Source organism: Bufo bufo, chromosome 6 (genome assembly GCF_905171765.1).
Source record: "Bufo bufo chromosome 6, aBufBuf1.1, whole genome shotgun sequence".
Classification (NCBI taxonomy): Eukaryota; Metazoa; Chordata; class Amphibia; order Anura; family Bufonidae; genus Bufo; species Bufo bufo.
The window spans coordinates 403,426,643-403,448,161 of NC_053394.1; the positions used below are offsets into that span (position 1 = coordinate 403,426,643).

Sequence of the window (21,519 nt, forward strand, 5' to 3'; positions counted from 1 at the left end):
TTTCAGGATGAACCTAAAATGCACTCTAACCTTTACAGGTGAACTTAATGTGACCTTCTCTAAACTTTTGAATGCACATGTCCGACTGTTCAATGTTTCAGTTCTTTTTGCACAACTTGCTGTTCTCTAACAAGGAGTTTAACGGTAAAATTCACAACAGGTGTTTGATTAATGAATCACCCAATAAATTTCTTCGTTCAATAAGAATTGGTATGTAAACAGTCCTCCTCATCATGCTGTTCACATTTTGACATCATGAGACCAAGACGACACATAAAAATTCATCAACAGCGCCTCGCCTTTGTGAGGCTTCAAGCAGGATGTTTTCAGACGGAAGTGGCCACTGAGTTTAGAGTGTCCCAGAGCGTCATCAGCAGGTTGCAACAGAGAGACTGGAAAAGTCACAGAAAGGCATAGAAGTGGACATCCTTTGGCCACATCCCACACTGATGACGACTTCATTGTGAACAATGCCCTGCAGAACCGGTTAATGAATGGCACACAATTCCAGGCACATTTAAGGGAGGTGAGAGGCACCCAAGTGTCAGGTCAGACCATTCAAAACTGCTTACATCAGCGTGGTCTGCATGCTAGATGACCTGCAAGGGTACCTGACCACACCACCAGGCACAGATGTTATTGTCTTGCATGGACCAGGGAGCATCTATGCTGGACGAGAGACCAGTGGGTCTAAGTGCTGTTCACTGATGAAAGACAATTCACATGGAAATTAGGGCCGAGAACGATGTTAAAGACATCAAGGAGATCGCTATGCATCAGCCAATATTGTAACCAGACGAGCCTTTGGTGGTGGTGGTGTTACAGTGTGGGCAAGTGTATCTAGACAATAAAGAACTGCCCTACACTTTGTGAATGGTCCAGTGACAAGCCCATACTACTTGAATATCATCATTAATCCAGTCATTGTGCCTCTGCATGAACAACACAGGCCTAATTTCATCTTCATGGAGGACAATGCGCCAATTCATCAAGGTCACATCATTAGGGAACAGCTGCTGGAGACTGCGGGACCTCAAATGGAGTGGCCTGCACTTTCCCCAGATCGGAATCCCATTGAGAACTCAGGTGTATGAATATAGAACTGCATCAGTGATTGTTTCCGTGCCCTTGGCTGCTTGTTTACTACTGAGCTGTTGGAAATTTTATATTCCAGAATTTCAAAAAATCCAACCGGATTGGATTTTTTTTGATTCAAGCAAGTCGAGCTGTGACCCCATTAATTTCTATGGTAGCACTCACTTTTAATTGTATCACATATGTTCTAATAATCCTTACGAAGGGACCAGAAAATATGATGTAATCATCCTAAAATACAGTCCAGAAACTCCTTAATTGTCGCACCAATGAAGCAATTGTCTCGCCTCCAGTCTCTCTCTGCAAATTTCACCACTCAGCTAACTAAAATATCTAACCTCTCTTTCACTTCTGGTATCTTTCCCTCCTCTTTCCAACATGCTGTCCTGACCTTATTACTAAAAAAACATTTCTTGACCCGTCCTGCACTACCCTACCCAATATCTAATCTTCCCTTCACCTCTTAACTTTGGGAAGTCCAAGTGTACTCTCCCCTCATTTATTATCTGTCTGTTAATGAGATAATTATTAGTTCGGTGGGGGTCCTTCCCCGAGGAAACTGACCGCTCAAGTGGATGGGGGCAATATACTCCCTGCAGCCCCGAAAAGAACGCTCTATTCATTTCTATGGGAGTTCTGGAGATAGCGCTCACCAATCATAGACTTCTACCGAGCTGCACCAAATTTCTGGAATGCCCTACCCCAAGAGATTAGGTTAATTTACAGCATCCACAGCTTTAGATGCTAACTCAGGGCTGCCTATCACATCAGCTGATCTAACTCTTCTCCAGTCACACCCCCTTCATCATTATTCTTCTGAACCTGATCCATCAGTATCCGCCACACCCCATGCACTCAGAAGCTCTGCAGATATCGGCTGGTGACGGTTCATGCAGCTTTATATCTACTCCCCTACTGTGTTAAGATGGCCGGACCACTGTACAGAACAAGCACTTGTTACCTTCTCTGTCACCTTTATCTTCTCATAGATTGTAAGCTCTTGTGTCACCCTTATGTCCTCACACATTGTACGCTCTTGTGTCACCCTTATGTCCTCACAAGTTGTAAGCTGCGGAATATGTTGGCACTATATATATATATATATATATATATATATATATATATAAAAAGGGAACGTATGGCAGCACCAATTCACAAAATCAACAATGGGTGCTATGTCCAGGGAATTCACTTCACTGTATATATATATATACACACACACACACTTGACCAGTGTACAGAGGCAGAGACACTCCAAAGTTCATCAAAGTCTTCTTTATTTAGGCTTTTCCAAATAAGTACAGTCGATAAATCTAGATCACAGCCGGGTCAAACAATCACAGCACCCACTGACAGTGTTAGCTCACACTGACTACTTTCTTCCCCAGACTGAGAAACACCTAAGTCAGGCAGCAGGATTAAATAGAATCCCTGGACATGAGCATGCCCCAAGTCCTGGACTGGCGCATGAGGAACAGGCACCCACCCAGCACATTGCCTGTTCCCAGTAAAAGCCCTACCCGGACTAGTTGGAACCAGCTATGCTATCTATCATGGTGTCCGGCGTCCGCCAATTACCTTAGTGGACACCTAATCTAGGGGCCTTTACTCCACCAAGGCCGGGCATCTTGGTGACATGTTCCTTGTGCAAACAAAACCCCTTTTAGAATGCTTCCTGCAGCATTCTGGGTGACACATATCTCCCATCATAAATTACTCCTGTCACTGCCTCACATACCCGCCCCCTTTGTTCAAACCTGTGGTGGTGAACATATGCCATACAGTGGACTCTGGACTGGGCATCTGCGTCCCTGCCCTGTGTTCCACTGTAAACTTAAAATGTTGCATGGAGAGGAACCATCTGATGACCTGAGCAGTCCTCTCCTTCGCCTGACTCATCCACGTGAGAGGTGAATGATCGGTCACCATACAGAATGTCCTCCCCAGCAGATAATAGCGGAGAGACTCGAGTGCCCACTATACTATACCTAGTTCGGAGAATATGCTTCTTTAGCAACGTCGAGCAACCCCCGAGGATGTTTGCCGTACATTAGTTCAAAGGGTCAGAACCCAGTGGAGGCCTGGGGCACTTCTCGTACAGCGAACATTACATACGGCAGCAGAAGATCCCAATCCTTCCCATCTTTGAACACGGCTCTCTTGAGCATGTTCTTTAAAATTTTGTTAAACCTTTCCACCAGTCTGTTTGGGGATGGTAAAAAGACTTGCATAAGTGTTTAACAACCGGCAGAGTTTCTTCATTACCTTCGACAGTCCCCTGGTCTGTCAAGATCTCCTTAGGTATCCCTAGCCGAGAAAACATGCCCATTAATTATTTGGCTATAAGCTTAGCCGATGTATGGCGCAGTGGAACAGCCTCAGGATATCTGGTAGCGTAATCTAAGACCACCAAGATATGCTGGAGACCTCTGGCCGACTTATTTATTGGACCCCCCAGATCCATGGCTATCCTTTCGAACGGTACCTCTATAATTGGCATAGGTACTAATGGACTACGGTAGTGGGGCTGGGGGCTGGTTACCTGACACACCGAACATGACTGACAGAACCTCTTGACCTCCCAGAACATGCGTGTGGGCCAAGTCTAATACCATCCGGCGGTAGGGCTGTGGTACCACCAACTGCTCTATTACCTCTTGTTGAACCTTGTCCACCCTGTACAATAGGTCTTGGTTAATGGCAACGTAGGGAAACACAGATTCTGCACCTGGGTGCTGAGCTACCCCATTGATTATGGTTACCCTCTCTTGCCCACACCAACGTAGGATCTTGGATCTGGGCTGTTCTGAACGTGTCTCGGGACACCTCCAGGTCTGGGATGGATGGGGTCTCTACAGTCTCGCCAGCCAACACCTCTAGGGGAAACCTATCGGGATTACATTCTAGACCTGTGGTGGTGACCCCTACGGCTGGTACCCCAGAATCGGGGTCTTCGGGTTCAGGACCCGGACAGTTTTCCTCTCCAAGAGAATGTATTCCGGCAAGCGGCGAGCGAACCCGCAATCCATGGGTTCAGAAGTCAAGGGGCAGTTAGCAGCCACATGTCCGAGGCCTTGGCAGCGCCAGCACCAAATCACAGTAGCCACGCAGGTCCCCGGAACTCACCTAACAGGAGCTTGGTTTGCGTTACCCCCCATAGGAAGCTGGGACCTTTTTCCAGGCTCCTTAGGCTGGGAGGGGGACTGGCGTGTTTCCCCTATCTAAGCAGAGCCCCGCATCAAGTCCTGGGTTGCAATATACCGCTCGACCAGGTTAACAAACTGGTCAAAGTTGCCTGGGTCTCCTTGACCCTCCCAGTGTTGAATGGCCACCAGCAGCGTGCGCACAAAACGTTCAACTACCACCCTCTCAATCATTTGGGCGGGGCTCAAGGTCTCAGGCTGGAGCCACTTCTTCACCAGGTGCAACAAGTCATATGCCTGAGACCTGGCGGGCTGGGACTCTGAAAAGGCCCACTGGTACACCCTTTGTGCCCGCACATACATGTTAACCCCCATGCGAGCCAAGACCTCACCTTTAAGTTTCTCATAGTCCTGGGCGTCCTCATGGCTGAGGTCAAAGTAGGCTTTCTGGGCATCTCCTATTAGGAACGGTGCAACCACTTCAGCCCACTGGTTGGATGACAGGTTTTCCTGCTCAGCAGTTCTTTCAAATACCGTGAGGAAGGCCTCCCCGTTACCCTCAGGACTCCTTTTCCTCAGCGCTGACCGGACTTTATCTCTGGTGGCAGAGGGAAATGGGGTCACCGCATGTGGGGTCTCTTGCAAGAACGCTCGCAGGGTCTCTTGCAGGGCCGCAATCTGTTGAATCAACAGGCTGTTAGTCTGTTGTTGTTGGGCGTTCGCTGCTTGCTGTTGTGCATTGTACTCGGCTTGTTGGGCATTAGCCCGGACCAGCTGCTGTAATATTGCCTCCATTTGATCCACTGGCTTAGGGCGAAACTTGGCCGGCTTTATCAGGGATATGCACACTTGTGTTTGCCTCACTGGTCGCTTGCCCGCATCCTACACCAAATGTAAGGAACCGTACTCACTTGACCAGTGTACAGAGGCAGGGACACCCCAAAGTTCATCAAAGTCTTTTTTTATTTAGGCTTTTCCAAATAAGTACAGCCGATAAATCCGGATCACAGATGGGCCAAACAATCACAGCACACACTGACAGTGTTACCTCACACTGATTACTTTCTTCCCCAGACTGAGAAACACCTAAGTCAGGCAGCAGGATTAAATAGAATCCCTGGACATGAGCATGCCCCAAGTCCTGGCCTGTTCCCAGTAAAAAAATAGCTATGCTATCTATAATGGAGTCCGCCAACTACCTTAGTGGACACCTAATCTAGGAGCCTTTACTCCACCAAGGGTGGGCATCTTGGTGACACATTCCTGGTGCAAACAAAACCCCTTTTAGAATGCTTCCTGCAGCATTCTGGGTGACACATATCTCCCATCATAAATGACTCCTGTCACTGCCTCACAATATACATATATATATATATATATATATATATATAATATATATCTACACCGTATATATATATATATATACACACACAGTATAGACCAAAAGTTTGGACACACCTTCTCATTCAAAGAGTTTTCTTTATTTTCATGACTATGAAGGCATCAAAACTATGAATTAACACATGTGGAATTATATACATAACAAACAAGTGTGAAACAACTGAAAATATGTCATATTCTAGGTTCTTCAAAGTAGCCACCTTTTGCTTTGATTACTGCTTTGCACACTCTTGGCATTCTCTTGATGAGCTTCAAGAGGTAGTCCCCTGAAATGGTCTTCCAACAGTCTTGAAGGAGTTCCCAGAGATGCTTAGCACTTGTTGGCCCTTTTGCCTTCACTCTGCGGTCCAGCTCACCCCAAACCATCTCGATTGGGTTCAGGTCCGGTGACTGTGGAGGCCAGGTCATCTGGCGCAGCACCCCATCACTCTCCTTCATGGTCAAATAGCCCTTACTTTCAAAGTTTTCCCAATTTTTTGGCTGACTGACTGACCTTCATTTCTTAAAGTAATGATGGCCACTCGTTTTTCTTTACTTAGCTGCTTTTTTTCTTGCCATAATACAAATTCTAACAGTCGATTCAGTAGGACAATCAGCTGTGTATCCACCTGACTTCTCCTCAACGCAACTGATGATCCCAACCCCATTTATACGGCAAGAAATCCCACTTATTAAACCTGACAGGGCACACCTGTGAAGTGAAAACCATTTCAGGGGACTACCTCTTGAAGCTCATCAAGAGAATGCCAAGAGTGTGCAAAGCAGTTATCAAAGCAAAAGGTGGCTACTTTGAAGAACCTAGAATATGACATATTTTCAGTTGTTTCACACTTGTTTGTTATGTATATAATTCCACATGTGTTAATTCATAGTTTTGATGCCTTCAGTGGGAATCTACAATTTTCATAGTCATATAAATATATATATATATATATATATATATATATATATATATATATTGTGAGGCAGTTACAGGAGTCATTTATGATGGGAGATATGTGTCACCCAGAATGCTGCAGGAAACATTCTAAAAGGGGTTTTGTTTGCACCAGGAACGTGTCACCAAGGTGCCCGACCTTGGTGGAGTAAAGGCCCCTAGATTAGGTGTATATATATATATATATATATACATACACTGCTCAAAAAAATAAAGGGAACACTTAAACAACACAATGTAACTCCAAGTCAATCACACTTCTGTGAAATCAAACTGTCCACTTAGGAAGCAACACTGAGTGACAATCAATTTCACATGCTGTTGTGCAAATGGGATAGACAACAGGTGGAAATTATAGGCAATTAGCAAGACACCCCCAATAAAGGAGTGGTTCTGCAGGTGGTAACCACAGACCACTTCTCAGTTCCTATGCTTCCTGGCTGATGTTTTGGTCACTTTTGAATGCTGGCGGTGCTTTCACTCTAGTGGTAGCATGAGACGGAGTCTACAACCCACACAAGTGGCTCAGGTAGTGCATGCACAGGCGTTGTAGGGAGGTCCTACAGGCACGTGGAGGCCACACACACTACTGAGCCTCATTTTGACTTGTTTTAACGACATTACATCAAAGTTGGATCAGCCTGTAGTGTGTTTTTCCACTTTAATTTTGAGTGTGACTCCAAATCCAGACCTCCATGGGTTGAAAAATCTGATTTCCATTTTTTTATTTTTGTGTGATTTTGTTGTCAGCACATTCAACTATGTAAAGAACAAAGTATTTCAGAAGAATATTTAATTAATTCAGATCTAGGATGTGTTATTTTTGTGTTCCCTTTATTTTTTTGAGCAGTGTATATATATATAAAATATTTTACCCCCGGATTTTCATAACTATAAAATTAACGAATAATAATTCTGATAAATATATTCCAGGAAAAGAAATAAAAAACCAGAGCGAACCTCACAGGATCCAGGAAATACATAGAGAGCTTGAAAACATCTGTGCCTGACAGGACTGTCTGAAAACTGCTCCACTCATTAAGAGTTAATTACCTACGGTAATAAGAGGTTAATGACCCCTCTGCCCCCAGTAATCCTGACAGATGATGGCGGTGACTGTACACATACCTCCACCTGCACCGCTGGACACTACCTGTATGGGGGAGACTACTGGGCTAAAGGACCTTTCATGATGTCATGACCATGTGATCATGTGTGGGAGGAGTCAAATGCCAAGTGGTGCTGGAAGAGGTAAAGGACCTGTGATGATGTCATGGCCTTGTGATTTCTGACTCCTCCCACACATGATCACATGGTCATGACATCATGAAAGGTCCTTTAGCCCACTAGTCTCTACCCCTCCCCCATACATGTAGTGTCCAGTGGTGCAGGTATGTGTATTAATATTTATTATTATAGCACCATTCGTTCCATGGCGCTGTATATATGATAAGCGGTGCACGTACATAATATAAAACAATAGCAATAAGCTATAAGTTACAAACTGGTAGAGAAGGAGAGAGGACCCTGCCCGCAAGGGATGGGGGAAGGATACAGTAGGTGATGGTAGAAGCTGCTCTTATGGAGACAGCAGGGTTACTGTAGGTTGTAGGCTTGTGGGATTTCAGGTTTCTTTTGAAGGTTTCCACTGTAGGTGGTCTTGCAGTCCCTGATAGCGGGGCCCCTGCTGTATCTGCCGGCATCGCTGTAAAAGCTGATACCGGCGGATCAAACCCTTCTATGCTGCGGTCAGATCTGACCGCGACATAGAAGGGGTATGCTGTCGATGAGGGAGCCCATCAGCTCCCCACGCTGCTGTGGCGGGGACCCGATGGGTGACAAGGCAGCCCGATGCTGCGCAGAGGCTGCCCAATGCCTTGCATGGCATGGGGACCTGCCTTCTACTGGGGCTGAGGAGATCCAGCCCCTGGCCCGTCTCCTAGGCAACCTGTTGGTGTATTACTCTGTTTATTGTATTGTATTGTAATGCATTGCAGAGGGGATCAGACCCCCAAAAGTTAAAGTCCCAGAGTGGGACAGAAATAAAGTTTAAAAAAAAGGGTTTTTAATAAAAAATAAAATTAAAGTTTTAAGTAAAAAAAAGAAAAAACGCCCCTTTCCCCTGATTTTATAACAAAAAATAGAAGAAAAAAAAATGGAAAAAACACACATATTAGGTATCATCGCATTTCAAAATGACCGGCTCTATAAATATATCACATGATCCACCCCGTCCTATAAACACCATAAAAAAAGCCATTTTTGTCACCTTACATCACAAAAAGTGCAACACCAAGCGATCAAAAAGGCATATGTCCCATAAAACCGTCACCTCATCCCGCCAAAAATTAGCCCCTACATAAGAAAATCGCTCAAATGATTTAAAAAAACTATTAAATAGTGTAACAGGGCACTCAAGAAATCGTGACCATGTGGTACAGTTTGATATCTTTATTACTATTGTGAATAATGTTACTCAAACAAATCAATTGTAATAATCGATAGATGAATCGATAAAATATTTGACAATATTGGATAAAAATAGTCGATTTACACAAGGGCTCAGAATAATATAGTGCAAATATCAGCAGTCATAAAATGCAATCTCAAATTTAAATGTTCAGTCCAAATTTGGTATATACATCTGGGTATTGGTGCAGTCCAATCGAATATTGTTATGCCCCACTTCCAATTGCAGCAGCGTCCCGCTGAAAATGAAGTAGATAGCGGCGTCCCGCTATATAATTACTTGCAAGTAAAATTTACCTTATATCAACCGAAAGTTCTCCAGACTTTAGACTTTGGATCCTCTCCTCTCCTCAGAAGTGTCTATGACACAATGTATCAAGAGGTTTTCTTAGACGACTCTGTGTTTCTGTTAAATTTAACTGCCAAGTCCACCAGATCTCAATCTGTTGGTGGAAAGTCTGCAATGGCGTTTGTGGCAGAGATGTTCCGTCAAAGGAGGCTTCCAAATGTAGTCTGTAACTCGGTCGATTTGGGGTACTTTGTTCCTTCAGTATACAGATAGGGGGTGTAGCACCAGACGCTTCCTCAGTGGTATGCAGCACCCCTATCAATACCCCTCTTATATACTATGTCTTCTATGGACTCATTGGACACACCCTTAAACATCAGATCCTGTTTTTCAATCAGCCCAGGTAACCAAAATTGCTGTTTGGACTTGCTCTCAAAATGACAGTTTTTGGAGTGGTGTTTTCTAGTACTTAACAATATGCTATATTCATATAGTTACACCTACTGATATAACTTAAGCTTATCTTTCTCCTAGACCAAAAAACGCATGGTCACCCCATGCATTTTTGATGCGGTTTCCATGCGTTTTTTCAGTTTTTTTATTCTTTCCCATTCAGCAAGCATTTAACATAGTTTATACATAAATATTAATCATAAATAGTAATAATAAGTGAGGGGCACAAGTTTACATATAAAACATTCTATGGACTCCAGTAATAAATGTTCTTACAAATTTTAAAATGATGAAGGAGATGAGATGAGATAAAAAGCAAAATAAAATCTGTAATAGATTGATGTATTTGAATGGAGACCCATGTGTAGAGAAGAAACCGAACATAATAAATAAATATGCGGTTAGTTATCGACTCATGGGTCCCCATTGTACTCATAAAAATCCAAAAAGTTCAAATTCTGCATTAAGACCCTTGGGTATCAAGGAGTCGAATTCGAATATTCTCTTTGTTTCGAGTCTCGACATTCTCTCTATGTGATTACCTCCTCTCCATTCTTTTTCCACTTTGTCTATCGCAAAGTACTTCATACTTGAGGGATCCTGGTTATGACTAATTTTGAAGTGGTATGATAATGAGTGATTTTCAAAACCTTTCCGTATATTATTTATGTGTTCCGAAATTCGTTTTTTTAGTGTTCGCTTTGTCCTGCCAATATATAATCGTTTACATGGACATTCGATAGCATAAATTACATTTTCGGAACTACATGTCAAACAATCTTTAATTAGATGGCGGTGATTATTGATGGAGGATATTATTTCATTAGTCCTTTTCTGAAAAGATGTTGCTTTGCAGTTGCCACAGGTGCCACATCTGAAAAAGCCCTGGAGGCCTATCCACTTTGAGATAGTGGAATCCTTATTCTGTTGTTGTTTCTTAACTGTAGGAGCCACTTTTAGACCCAAATTTGGGGCCTTTGTGAACGTTATTTTTGGATTTTGTGGCATTAGTGTGCCTATGATCTTGTCTGCCTGTAAAAGATGCCAGTGTTTCGTCATAATTTGGCGTATTTTTTTGTAGTCGTCACTAAAAGGCAAGATCATCCGCACACAATCCTGAGCCTCATCTACTTTTGATTTTTATTCACGTCCAATTTGTCCCAATATATAGATCAAATGCTACAGCCAAGGGTCCAAAAAACGAAGTCCTATACTAAGGACACAACACAAATTATACAAATAGTAGAACAACTGAAATTTAAAGACTCTTGGATAATGGGTTCATTGGACATCCAATCCCTATATACTATAATAGAACATGAGAAGGGGAAAGCAGCTGTAAGATCCCAATTGACACTAGAAGGTCGACTAAATGTTGAACAGATAGATTTTATAATAGAAGGGATAGATTTCATTTTAAAACACAATTATTTTAATTTTCAGGGAGACTTTTATTTGCAGATACAGGGGACGGCCATGGGCACCAGATTCGCCCCCCAGTTACGCTAATTTATTTATGGCGGAATGGGAGAGATTGGCTATTCAGCCAAGGATGGGGGCGGATCTGGTGCTCTGGCAACGTTATATCGACGACATTCTCTTTATCTGGAAAAGTGGAGAAGAAAACTTACAAACATTCTTGGGAGATATTAACTCCAACGATAGTAATCTTAAATTTACAGGTGTAACGAGTCAGGTAAGCATAGAATACCTGGACTTAAATATCTGTATTCAAAATGAAGATATAGTTTGTAGCACCTTTATTAAACCCACTGCCTGGAATAGTTATATTTTATTTGATAGTTGCCACCTCCCAAGTTGGCTAAGCAATATTCCACAGGGACAATTCTGAAGGATAAAAAGAAACGGCACATTGGAAAATCAATTTGACCTAGAAGTGGACGAAATGAAGGATAAATTTTTGGAAAAGAAATATCCTACCGAGATTTTAGAGAAAGCATTGCAAGATGTGAAAAATATGAATAGGAAGGCTTTTTTTGAAGAAAAAATAAAATCAAAAGTAGATGAGGCTCAGGATTGTGTGCGGATGATCTTGCCTTTTAGTGACGACTACAAAAAAATATGCCAAATTATGACGAAACACTGGCATCTGTTACAGGCAGACAAGATCATAGGCACACTAATGCCACAAAATCCAAAAATAACGTTCACAAAGGCCCCAAATTTGGGTCTAAAAGTGGCTCCTACAGTTAAGAAACAACAACAGAATAAGGATTCCACTATCTCAAAGTGGATAGGCCTCCAGGGCTTTTTCAGATGTGGCACCTGTGGCAACTGCAAAGCAACATCTTTTCAGAAAAGGACTAATGAAATAATATCCTCCATCAATAATCACCGCCATCTAATTAAAGATTGTTTGACATGTAGTTCTGAAAATGTAATTTATGCTATCGAATGTCCATGTAAACGATTATATATTGGCAGGACAAAGCGAACACTAAAAAAACGAATTTCGGAACACATAAATAATATACGGAAAGGTTTTGAAAATCACTCATTATCATACCACTTCAAAATTAGTCATAACCAGGATCCCTCAAGTATGAAGTACTTTGCGATAGACAAAGTGGAAAAAGAATGGAGAGGAGGTAATCACATAGAGAGAATGTCGAGACTCGAAACAAAGAGAATATTCGAATTCGACTCCTTGATACCCAAGGGTCTTAATGCAGAATTCGAACTTTTGGGATTTTTATGAGTACAATGGGGACCCATGAGTCGATAACTAACCGCATATTTATTTATTATGTTCGGTTTCTTCTCTACACATGGGTCTCCATTCAAATACATCTATCTATTACAGATTTTATTTTGCTTTTTATCTCATCTCATCTCCTTCATCATTTTAAAATTTGTAAGAACATTTATTACTGGAGTCCATAGAATGTTTTATATGTAAACTTGTGCCCCTCACTTATTATTGCTATTTATGATTAATATTTATGTATAAACTATGTTAAGTGTTTGCTGAATGGGAAAGAATAAAAAAACTGAAAAAACGCATGGAAACCGCATCAAAAATGCATGGGGTGACCATGCGTTTTTTGGTCTAGGAGAAAGATAAGCTTAAGTTATATCAGTAGGTGTAATTATATGAATATAGCATATTGCTAAGTACTAAAAAAAACACCACTCCAAAAACTGTCATTTTGAGAGCAAGTCCAAACAGCAATTTTGATTACCTGGGCTGATTGAAAAACAGGATCTGATGTTTAAGGGTGTGTCCAATGAGTCCATAGAAGACATAGTATAGTACCCCAAATCGACCGAGTTACAGACTACATTTGGAAGCCTCCTTTGACGGAACATCTCTGCCACAAACGCCATTGCAGACTTTCCACCAACAGATTGAGATCTGGTGGACTTGGCAGTTAAATTTAACAGAAACACAGAGTCGTCTAAGAAAACCTCTTGATACATTGTGTCATAGACACTTCTGAGGAGAGGAGAGGATCCAAAGTCTAAAGTCTGGAGAACTTTCGGTTGATATAAGGTAAATTTTACTTGCAAGTAATTATATAGCGGGACGCCGCTATCTACTTCATTTTCAGCGGGACGCTGCTGCAATTGGAAGTGGGGCATAACAATATTCGATTGGACTGCACCAATACCCAGATGTATATACCAAATTTGGACTGAACATTTAAATTTGAGATTGCATTTTATGACTGCTGATATTTGCACTATATTATTCTGAGCCCTTGTGTAAATCGACTATTTTTATCCAATATTGTCAAATATTTTATCGATTCATCTATCGATTATTACAATCGATTTGTTTGAGTAACATTATTCACAATAGTAATAAAGATATCAAACTGTACCACATGGTCACGATTTCTTGAGTGCCCTGTTACACTATTTAATATTTACCTATTGCATTGAGTGAGTGGTCTCAATACACAGGTGCACCGATTTGGGGTCCATTTTTTCGAGTGCGACATCTTATTTGATTTTTGATTTAAAAAAACTATAGCTCGCAGAACATGGAGACACTAAAACATTTTTTTGTTTTTTTAAATATGCTATTATTGTGTTAAAGTGAAATAAAGAAAAAAAAGTATACATATTAGGTATCTCCACGTCCGTAATAACCACATGTAAAAATATCACATGACCTAACCCCTCAGGTGAAACTGTCAAAAAAAAAGAAGCCATTTTTGTTACCTTACATCACAAAAAGTGCAACAGCAAGCGATCAAAAAAGCGTATGCCTCCCAAAATAGTACCAATCAAACTGTCACCTCATCCTGCAACAAATGAGACCCTACCTAAGACAATCGGTCAAAAAATAAAAAAGCTATGGCTCTCAGACTATGGAGACACTAAAACATCATATTTTTTGTTTCAAAAATGCTATTATTGTGTAAAACTGAAATAAATAGGAAAAAGCATACATATTAGGTATTGCCACGTCCGTAACAACCTGATCTATAAAAATGTCACATGACCTAATCCCTCAGGTGAACGCTGTAAAAATAAATAAATAAAAACAGAGCACCTTTGTGACACAATTTAGTGCTGAATATCCTGAAGTTTGTAAGATCGTTAGAAAGCATCTCCCAATCTTGGCAAATGACAAACAATGGGCAGCGATAGCAGCGGGAGGTATAAGGTGTGCGGCTCGTAGAGCCTCCACTGTGGCGACTCATGTTAGTCCCAGCCTCTATCAGGATAAGAAAATGGTGCCGCCAAATTGGTTAGTAACGAAAGGCAGCTATAGATGTGGACATGGTAAATGTATATGCTGCGATCACACTGTGGTAGCTAAATCATTTAGGTCTACTGTAAATGGTAAAGATTTTATCATAAGGTCATAGCTAAATTGCAATACAACTTATGCAGTATATCTGATTACGTGTGGGATCTGCAACTTACAGTATGTCGGCTGCACCACCAATGCTATTAAGGTAACGATACGCAGACATATCTCAGACGTGCCGCACCATGGGAGCCGCAATGTGTCTGCGGCCAGCGCGCTCTTTGCGGTAACCCATGGTGGAGACACGTCCGGTATGCAAGTGCAGGGGATTGAGAGGGTTAAAGCACCAGTCAGAGGAGGTGATCACAAGAGGAAACTTCTTAATAGGGAATCCTTTTAGGATTTTTCAGTTGGACAGCCGTCAGCCTGAGGGACTTAATGGAGTTTAAAGATTGGATCTGATACTACAGCAATAATGCTATGTGATACAGTGATATATATTTTCCCACTCTAGATGTTCTTTTGTGTGTCGAATATAGATATGTTTTCAGTTGATTGATTATATAACTTTTAAACTGAAGAGTTGATGCATGTGATTGGCAGCGTCTCATTTGGGTCACATGACAGCCCAATTAAGGGCATAGGTGTTGACCCACTTTATATGCTGCATTTAGTTGTGTCTTCAGCATGTCATGAGTAAGGGCTTATATAGCTGACTGCCCGAAACGCGTAGACTAAGACTGGTTGCACTGGATGTATCATTTTTAACATGGCTAATAAAGTACCGCTGAACCTTTGCGAAATTGAGCTGGATGTTCGCTTTCTGTTTTGATCTATAAAAATGTCAGGTGAACGCTGTAAGAATAAATAAATGAATAAAAACTGTGCTAAAACAGCCAATTTTTTGGTCACCTTGCCCCATAAAGTGTATTAATGAATGATCAAAAAATCATATGTACCCAAAAATGATACAAATAAAAACATCCACTCTTCCTGCAAAAAACGAGCCCCTGCACAAGACGATCGGCAGAAAAATTGTAAAAAATTATGGCGTTCAGAAAATGGAGACGCAAAAATATAATTTTCTTTTCAAAAATGCTTTATTATGTAAAACTGAAACAAACAAACAAAGAAAGTAGACATATTTGATATCATTGCGTCCGTAACAACCCGCTGTATAAAAATAGCACATGATCTATCCTGTCAGATGAATGTTGTAAAAAATAAAAACATCCATTTTTTGCCTCACAAAAAACGTAATACAGAGCAATTAAAAATCATATGTACCCCAAAATAGAACCAATAAAACTGGCAGCTTATCCCCTAGTTTCCAAAATGGGGTCACTTTATGGGAGTTTTTACTGTAAGGGTGCATTATGAGGGGGGCTTCAAATGGGACATGGCATCTAAAAACCAGTTCAGAAAAATCTGCCTTCCAAAAACCATATGGCGCTCCTTTTCTTCTGCGCCCTGCCGTGTGCCCTTACATCAGTTTACGACCACACGTGGGGTGTTTCTGTAAACCGCAGAATCAGGGTAATAAATATTGAGTTTTGTTTGGCTGTTAACCCCTAAATGTGTTAAAGAAAAAAATTTATTAAAATGGAAAATCTGCCAAAAAAGTGAAATTTAGAAATGTAATCTCCATTTTCCTTTAATTCTTGTGGAACACCTAAAGGGTTAACAAAGTTTGTAAAATCTGTTTTAAATGACTTGAGGGGTGTAGATTTTACAATCGGGTAATTTATGGGGGGGGTATCCACTATGTAAGGCCCCTTTCACACGGGCGAGAATTCCGTGCGGGTGCAATGCGTGAGGTGAACGCACTGCACCCGCACTGAATCCGGACCCATTCACGTCAATGGGGCTGTTCAGATGAGCGGTGATTTTCACGCATCACTTCTGCGTTGTGTGAAAATCCCAGCATGCTCTATATTCTGCGTTTTCACACAACGCAGGCCCCATAGAAATGAATGGGGATGCGTGAAAATCGCATAGCATCTGCAAGCAAGTGTGATGCGGTGCGATTTTCACACCTGGTTGCTAGGAGATGTTAGTAAATTGATAAAAGTCAATTTACTGTATTATTTTCCCTTATAACATGGTTATAAAGGAAAATAATAGCATTCTTAATACAGAATGCTTACTAAAATAGGGCTGGAGGGGTTAAAAAATAAATTAAAAAAATTAACTCCCCTCATCCTGTTGTTCGCGCAGCCGGCATCATCTTTCTTCTTCTTTCAGGACCTGCAAAAGGACCTTTTGATGATGTAATCGCGCTCACCACGTGGTGAGCGTGGTGACGTCAGCGCAGGTCCTGCTGAATGAAGATAGAAGTATCTTCTATCTTCATTCAGCAGGTGCTGCGCTGACGTCACCACGTGGTGAGCGCGATTACGTCATCAAAGGTCCTTTTGCAGGTCCTGAAAGAAGAAGAAAGAAGTCTATGCTGGCTGCGCGAACAAGAGGATGAGGTTAGTTAATTATTATTATTTTTTTAACCCCTCAATCGACATTTTAGTAAGCACTCTGTATTAAAGAATGCTATTATTTTCTATTATAACCATGTTATAATGGAAAATAATAAAATCTAAAGTACACCGTACCCAAACCCTAACTTCAGTGAAGAAGTCCGGGTTCGGGTCTGGGTACCAACATTCAGTTTTTTTATCACGCGCGTGCAAAACGCATTAAAACAATTTGCACTTGCGCGGAAAAAACTGAACAACGCAACGCAATCGTAGACATATTGCACGAGAACTCGCACAGGTTTCCCTGAACCCGCCCGCATCACATCCGGACTGAATCCGGCACACTCGTCTGCAAGGGGCCTAAGGAACTATTCACAAGATTGTGTCCATTTAGTTCGAGTCTCGGTACCACATTCAGTTTTTTATCACGCGCGTGCAAAACGCATTGCACTCACGTGGAAAAAAACTGAACATCGGAACACAATCGCAGTCAAAACTGACTGCAATTGCGTGCCTACTTGCACGGTTTTCCCCAATGCAGATGCGACGCATTCGGAGCAAATCCGGGACGCCCTGGAAATTTTGGAAATTTTCTTAAACATTTGAAGAATTGCTTCTAAACTTCTAAGCCTTCTAACGTCCTAAAAAAATAAAATGACATTTACAAAATGATCCAAACATAAAGTAGACATGTAAAGTAATAAATATTTTATGAGGTATCACTTTCTGTTTTAAAAGCAGAGAAATTGAAATTTAGAAAATTGCAAATTTTGAAAACTTTTTGGTAAATTTGGCATTTTTTCATAAATAAAAGGTGAAGTATATTGACTCAAATTTATGACTATCATGAAGTACAGTGTGTCACGAGAAAACATTCTCAGAAAGCGATCCAAAGTTATCACCACATAAAGTGACACATGTCAGATTTGCTAAAAATGGCCTGGGCAGGAAGGTGAAAACAGGCCCGGGGTAGAAGGGGTTAAAGGCTACGTACACCTTTGGGGACATTTTTTTTTTTACTGTATTGTACTCATTTTGAGCTACAAAATCTTTTTTTTCCATTTTTTTTCCATTTCATTTTCAATTCTGAGCCCCTTTCTGACTTGTTATATGGTTTACATTGTACTTTAGCCATTTTGCTTTAGTTGAGATTACTACAGATGAAAATGAAAATGGGAGATTTATCAAGACTGGCATTTCTAAAGCTAGACTTGGTCCAATGTGCGGTTGTCTGAAATGAACCAAAAAAAAATAAGAAAGAATATGAAGTTTATACAAGACAAGAGATGATGTAGATTTCAGGTATTAGGCCCCTTTCACACGGGCGAGTATTCCGCGCGGATGCGATGCGGGAGGTGAACGCATTGCACCCGCACTGAATCCCGACCCATTCATTTCTATGGGGCTGTTCACATGAGCGGTGATTTTCACGCATCACTTGTGCGTTGCGTGAAAATCGCAGCATGCTCTACATTTTGCGTTTTTCACGCAACGCAGGCCCCATAGAAGTGAATGGGGCTGCGTGAAAATCGCAAGCATCCGCAAGCAAGTGCGGATGCGGTGCGATTTTCACGCACGGTTGCTAGGAGACGATCGGGATGGAGACCCAATCATTATTATTTTCCCTTATAACATGGTTATAAGGGAAAATAATAGCATTCTGAATACAGAATGCATAGTAAAATAGCGCTGGAGGGGTAAAAAAAAAATACTAAATTATTTAACTCACCTTAATCCACTTGCTCGCGCAGCCCGGCATCTCCTTCTGTCTTCATCTTGGCTGTGTGCAGGAACAGGACCTGTGGTGACGTCACTCCGGTCATCACATGATCCATCACATAATCCCTCACCATGGTAAAAGATCATGTGATGACCGGAGTGACATCACCACAGGTCCTGTTCCTGCACACAGCCAAGATGAAGACAGAAGGAGATGCCGGGCTGCGCGATCAAGTGGATTAAGGTGAGTTAAATTATTTTTATATTTTTTTTAACCCCTCTAGCCCTATTTTACTATGCATTCTGTATTCAGTATGCTATTATTTTCCCTTATAACCATGTTATAAGGGAAAATAATACACTCTACAGAACACCGATCCCAAGCCCGCACTTCTGTTAAGAAGTTCGGGTTTGGGTACCAAACATGCCGATTTGTCTCACGCGAGTGCAAAACGCATTACAATGTTTTGCACTCGCGCGGAAAAATCACGCATGTTCCCGCAACGCACCTGCACTTTTTCCCGCAATGCCCGTGTGAAAGAGGCCTTAGGGTACTTTCACACTTGTGTTAAATTTTCATCCTAGGGGCTCAATACCAGGAAAAAAAAAGATCAGTTTCATCCTAATGCATTCTGAATGGAGAGCAATCTGTTCAGTATGCATCAGGATGTCTTCAGTTTAGTCCCTGTACGGTTTTTGTACGGAGAAAATACCGCATGCATTAATACCGGCCACAAGTGTTCCGAAAAAAACGGATCCGGTTTTGCGGTCTGCGCATGCACAGACCTTTAAAAATGTGAAAAAGATAAATACCTGATCCGTTTTTCCGGATGAAAACCGGAGAGACGGATCCGGTATTGCAATGCATTTGTGAGACGAATCCGCATCTGGATCTATCTACAAATAGTATCCGTTTCGGCGACGGAACTGCCTGCAGGAATCCAACAACGCAAGTGTGAAAGTACCCTTACTTACTTGAAAAGTAGCAAGCTCATTTAAAAAGAAAAAATTCATAAGCTTTTGAAACAGGTTCACTTACAGCTCTGGTAGAGGGGTCTGATACATCTCCCCATTACTCCTGTACTGCTCCAAGAGGTTATTTGATTACACATACAACAGATGTCACCATGGGGTTAAACATAGAACGGCCTTGACAAACTATTCAGCTCATCTTCCAATCCATAGAAGAAGCGAGAATACAACATCTACACTTTATTATCTCCTCCGATGTGTCCTCTTATCTTCTCCAGTAATTGTACTTTTTTTTACATCTTCTCATCTTCTCTCCATACAGGTTCCTACAATATAGGATCCGCTCAGTGGACATCTCCTATATAAGATCCTTCTCCTGATTGACCCATCAAGGATGGAGGGGGACAGGGACAAGATGTCGGAGAGTATGATAAATCTCACCCTAGAGATCCTCTTTTGGCTTACTGGAGAGGTGAGAGATTCTGATGATGTCACATTACATCATCTTATCTATGTTACTAACAGATGGACATGACTGGAGAGGTGAGGGACTCTGGAGATGTATGGAGTGATATTTATTACTGTGTCTCTCCATAACCAGGACTACACAGTAGTGAAGAAGACCTCTAGTGGGTGCTGTCAGGTCCCTGTGTCTGAAGGATGGGGAAGAACCCTGAGCCCAATCATGGGTCCTCCACCTCACCCCCTGATACATGAGGAAATCAATAGAGAGAAGATCCTAGAACTCACCAACAAGATGATTGAGCTGCTGACTGGAGAGGTGACACAGCTGGGAATGCTGGGACATTATACAGGAATGCTATGAAGGGATCTGGGTGATGACTGTATCATTGTGTTGTCAGGTTCCTATAAGGTGTCAGGATGTCACCGTCTATTTCTCCATGGAGGAGTGGGAGTATTTAGAAGGTCACAAAGATCTGTACAAGGACGTCATGATGGAGGATCACTGGTCCCTCACATCATCAGGTAATAGACATTAATAAAAACACACGTCCTCTCATTATCTGTATGTAAGGAATGAATTCAGTCACTGGATGTGTTTCCTACAGTTAAGGAAGAGAGAAGAACACCGGAGAGATGTCCCAGTCCTCTTCTTTCACAGGATGGTTCAGAAGAACATCACAATGTCCCACAGGATGATCAGGTAGATGGAGATAAGGTCTCATGAAATGTCCCCTATGATCTGTAGAAGACTGAGAAGATCTTGTGTTCAGTCTTGTTTTATCCACCAGTATTATATGTTTTATCCTTGTATAATAAGAAAGGTGGAGATGGCAGGATTACAGCTGACCATAGACATTACATGTTGTCTGGATCTTCTCTGGTTATAGAGACTGCTGGTTGGAATAAGGAAGTAACAAGGTGGATTTATACAGAAGACTTCCAGATATTTGGGTTAGATAACTCCTGCTCTCATTTGTGGTTGTCATTCTAATTGCTGATCTTTTCTGGTCATATAAAACCTTCCACACGACTTCTCCAACCGTCTGATGACTTTTACAATATTTCTTTCACAGCTTGTGTATCCGGGTGAAGATCTGAACATTATATATGTTACAGAGACATATGTGAGGAGTGATGAGCAGAGTATAGAGGACATTCCTACAGATAACTGCCTAGGTGAGTAGTAACCACTACTAAAACAGAGAAGACTCTGTGTTCTTTCAGTTGTGTATTCATTGATTCCCAAGTCCAATCAAGCAATCCTAATAAATCCCTGGATAAACGACCCTTCTTTAGAATTTTAGTAACTATAACTTTTAAAGGCTATCGACACCTATGGGGGCAATTTTTTTATTACTGCATTGTATTAAATTTGATCTTAA

At 41.5% G+C, this 21,519-nt stretch overlaps 3 protein-coding genes across 10 annotated transcripts in view; 1 reads left to right on the forward strand and 2 right to left on the reverse strand.

The window, feature by feature from the left end:
* The window catches only part of LOC121004457 (oocyte zinc finger protein XlCOF6-like), a 1,031,731-nt gene that overhangs the window by 343,773 nt on the left and 666,439 nt on the right, over nucleotides 1-21,519 (reverse strand). The gene's annotated exons all lie outside the window — the stretch shown is intronic.
* Nucleotides 1-21,519, forward strand: part of LOC121004456 (oocyte zinc finger protein XlCOF6-like) — a 224,383-nt gene that overhangs the window by 160,266 nt on the left and 42,598 nt on the right. The window lies entirely within an intron of this gene.
* Nucleotides 1-21,519, reverse strand: part of LOC121004526 (gastrula zinc finger protein XlCGF66.1-like) — an 818,554-nt gene that overhangs the window by 57,692 nt on the left and 739,343 nt on the right. The window contains exon 1 of one of the 7 annotated variants that reach the window (XM_040436806.1): nucleotides 7,705-7,725. The exons of 5 other annotated variants lie outside the window; for them this stretch is intronic. The gene's annotated coding sequence lies outside the window, so the exon portion shown is untranslated. Of the gene's footprint in view, nucleotides 1-7,629; nucleotides 7,726-21,519 lie in introns of those variants that run through there. One more of the 7 variants, XM_040436801.1, reaches the window with a different exon arrangement.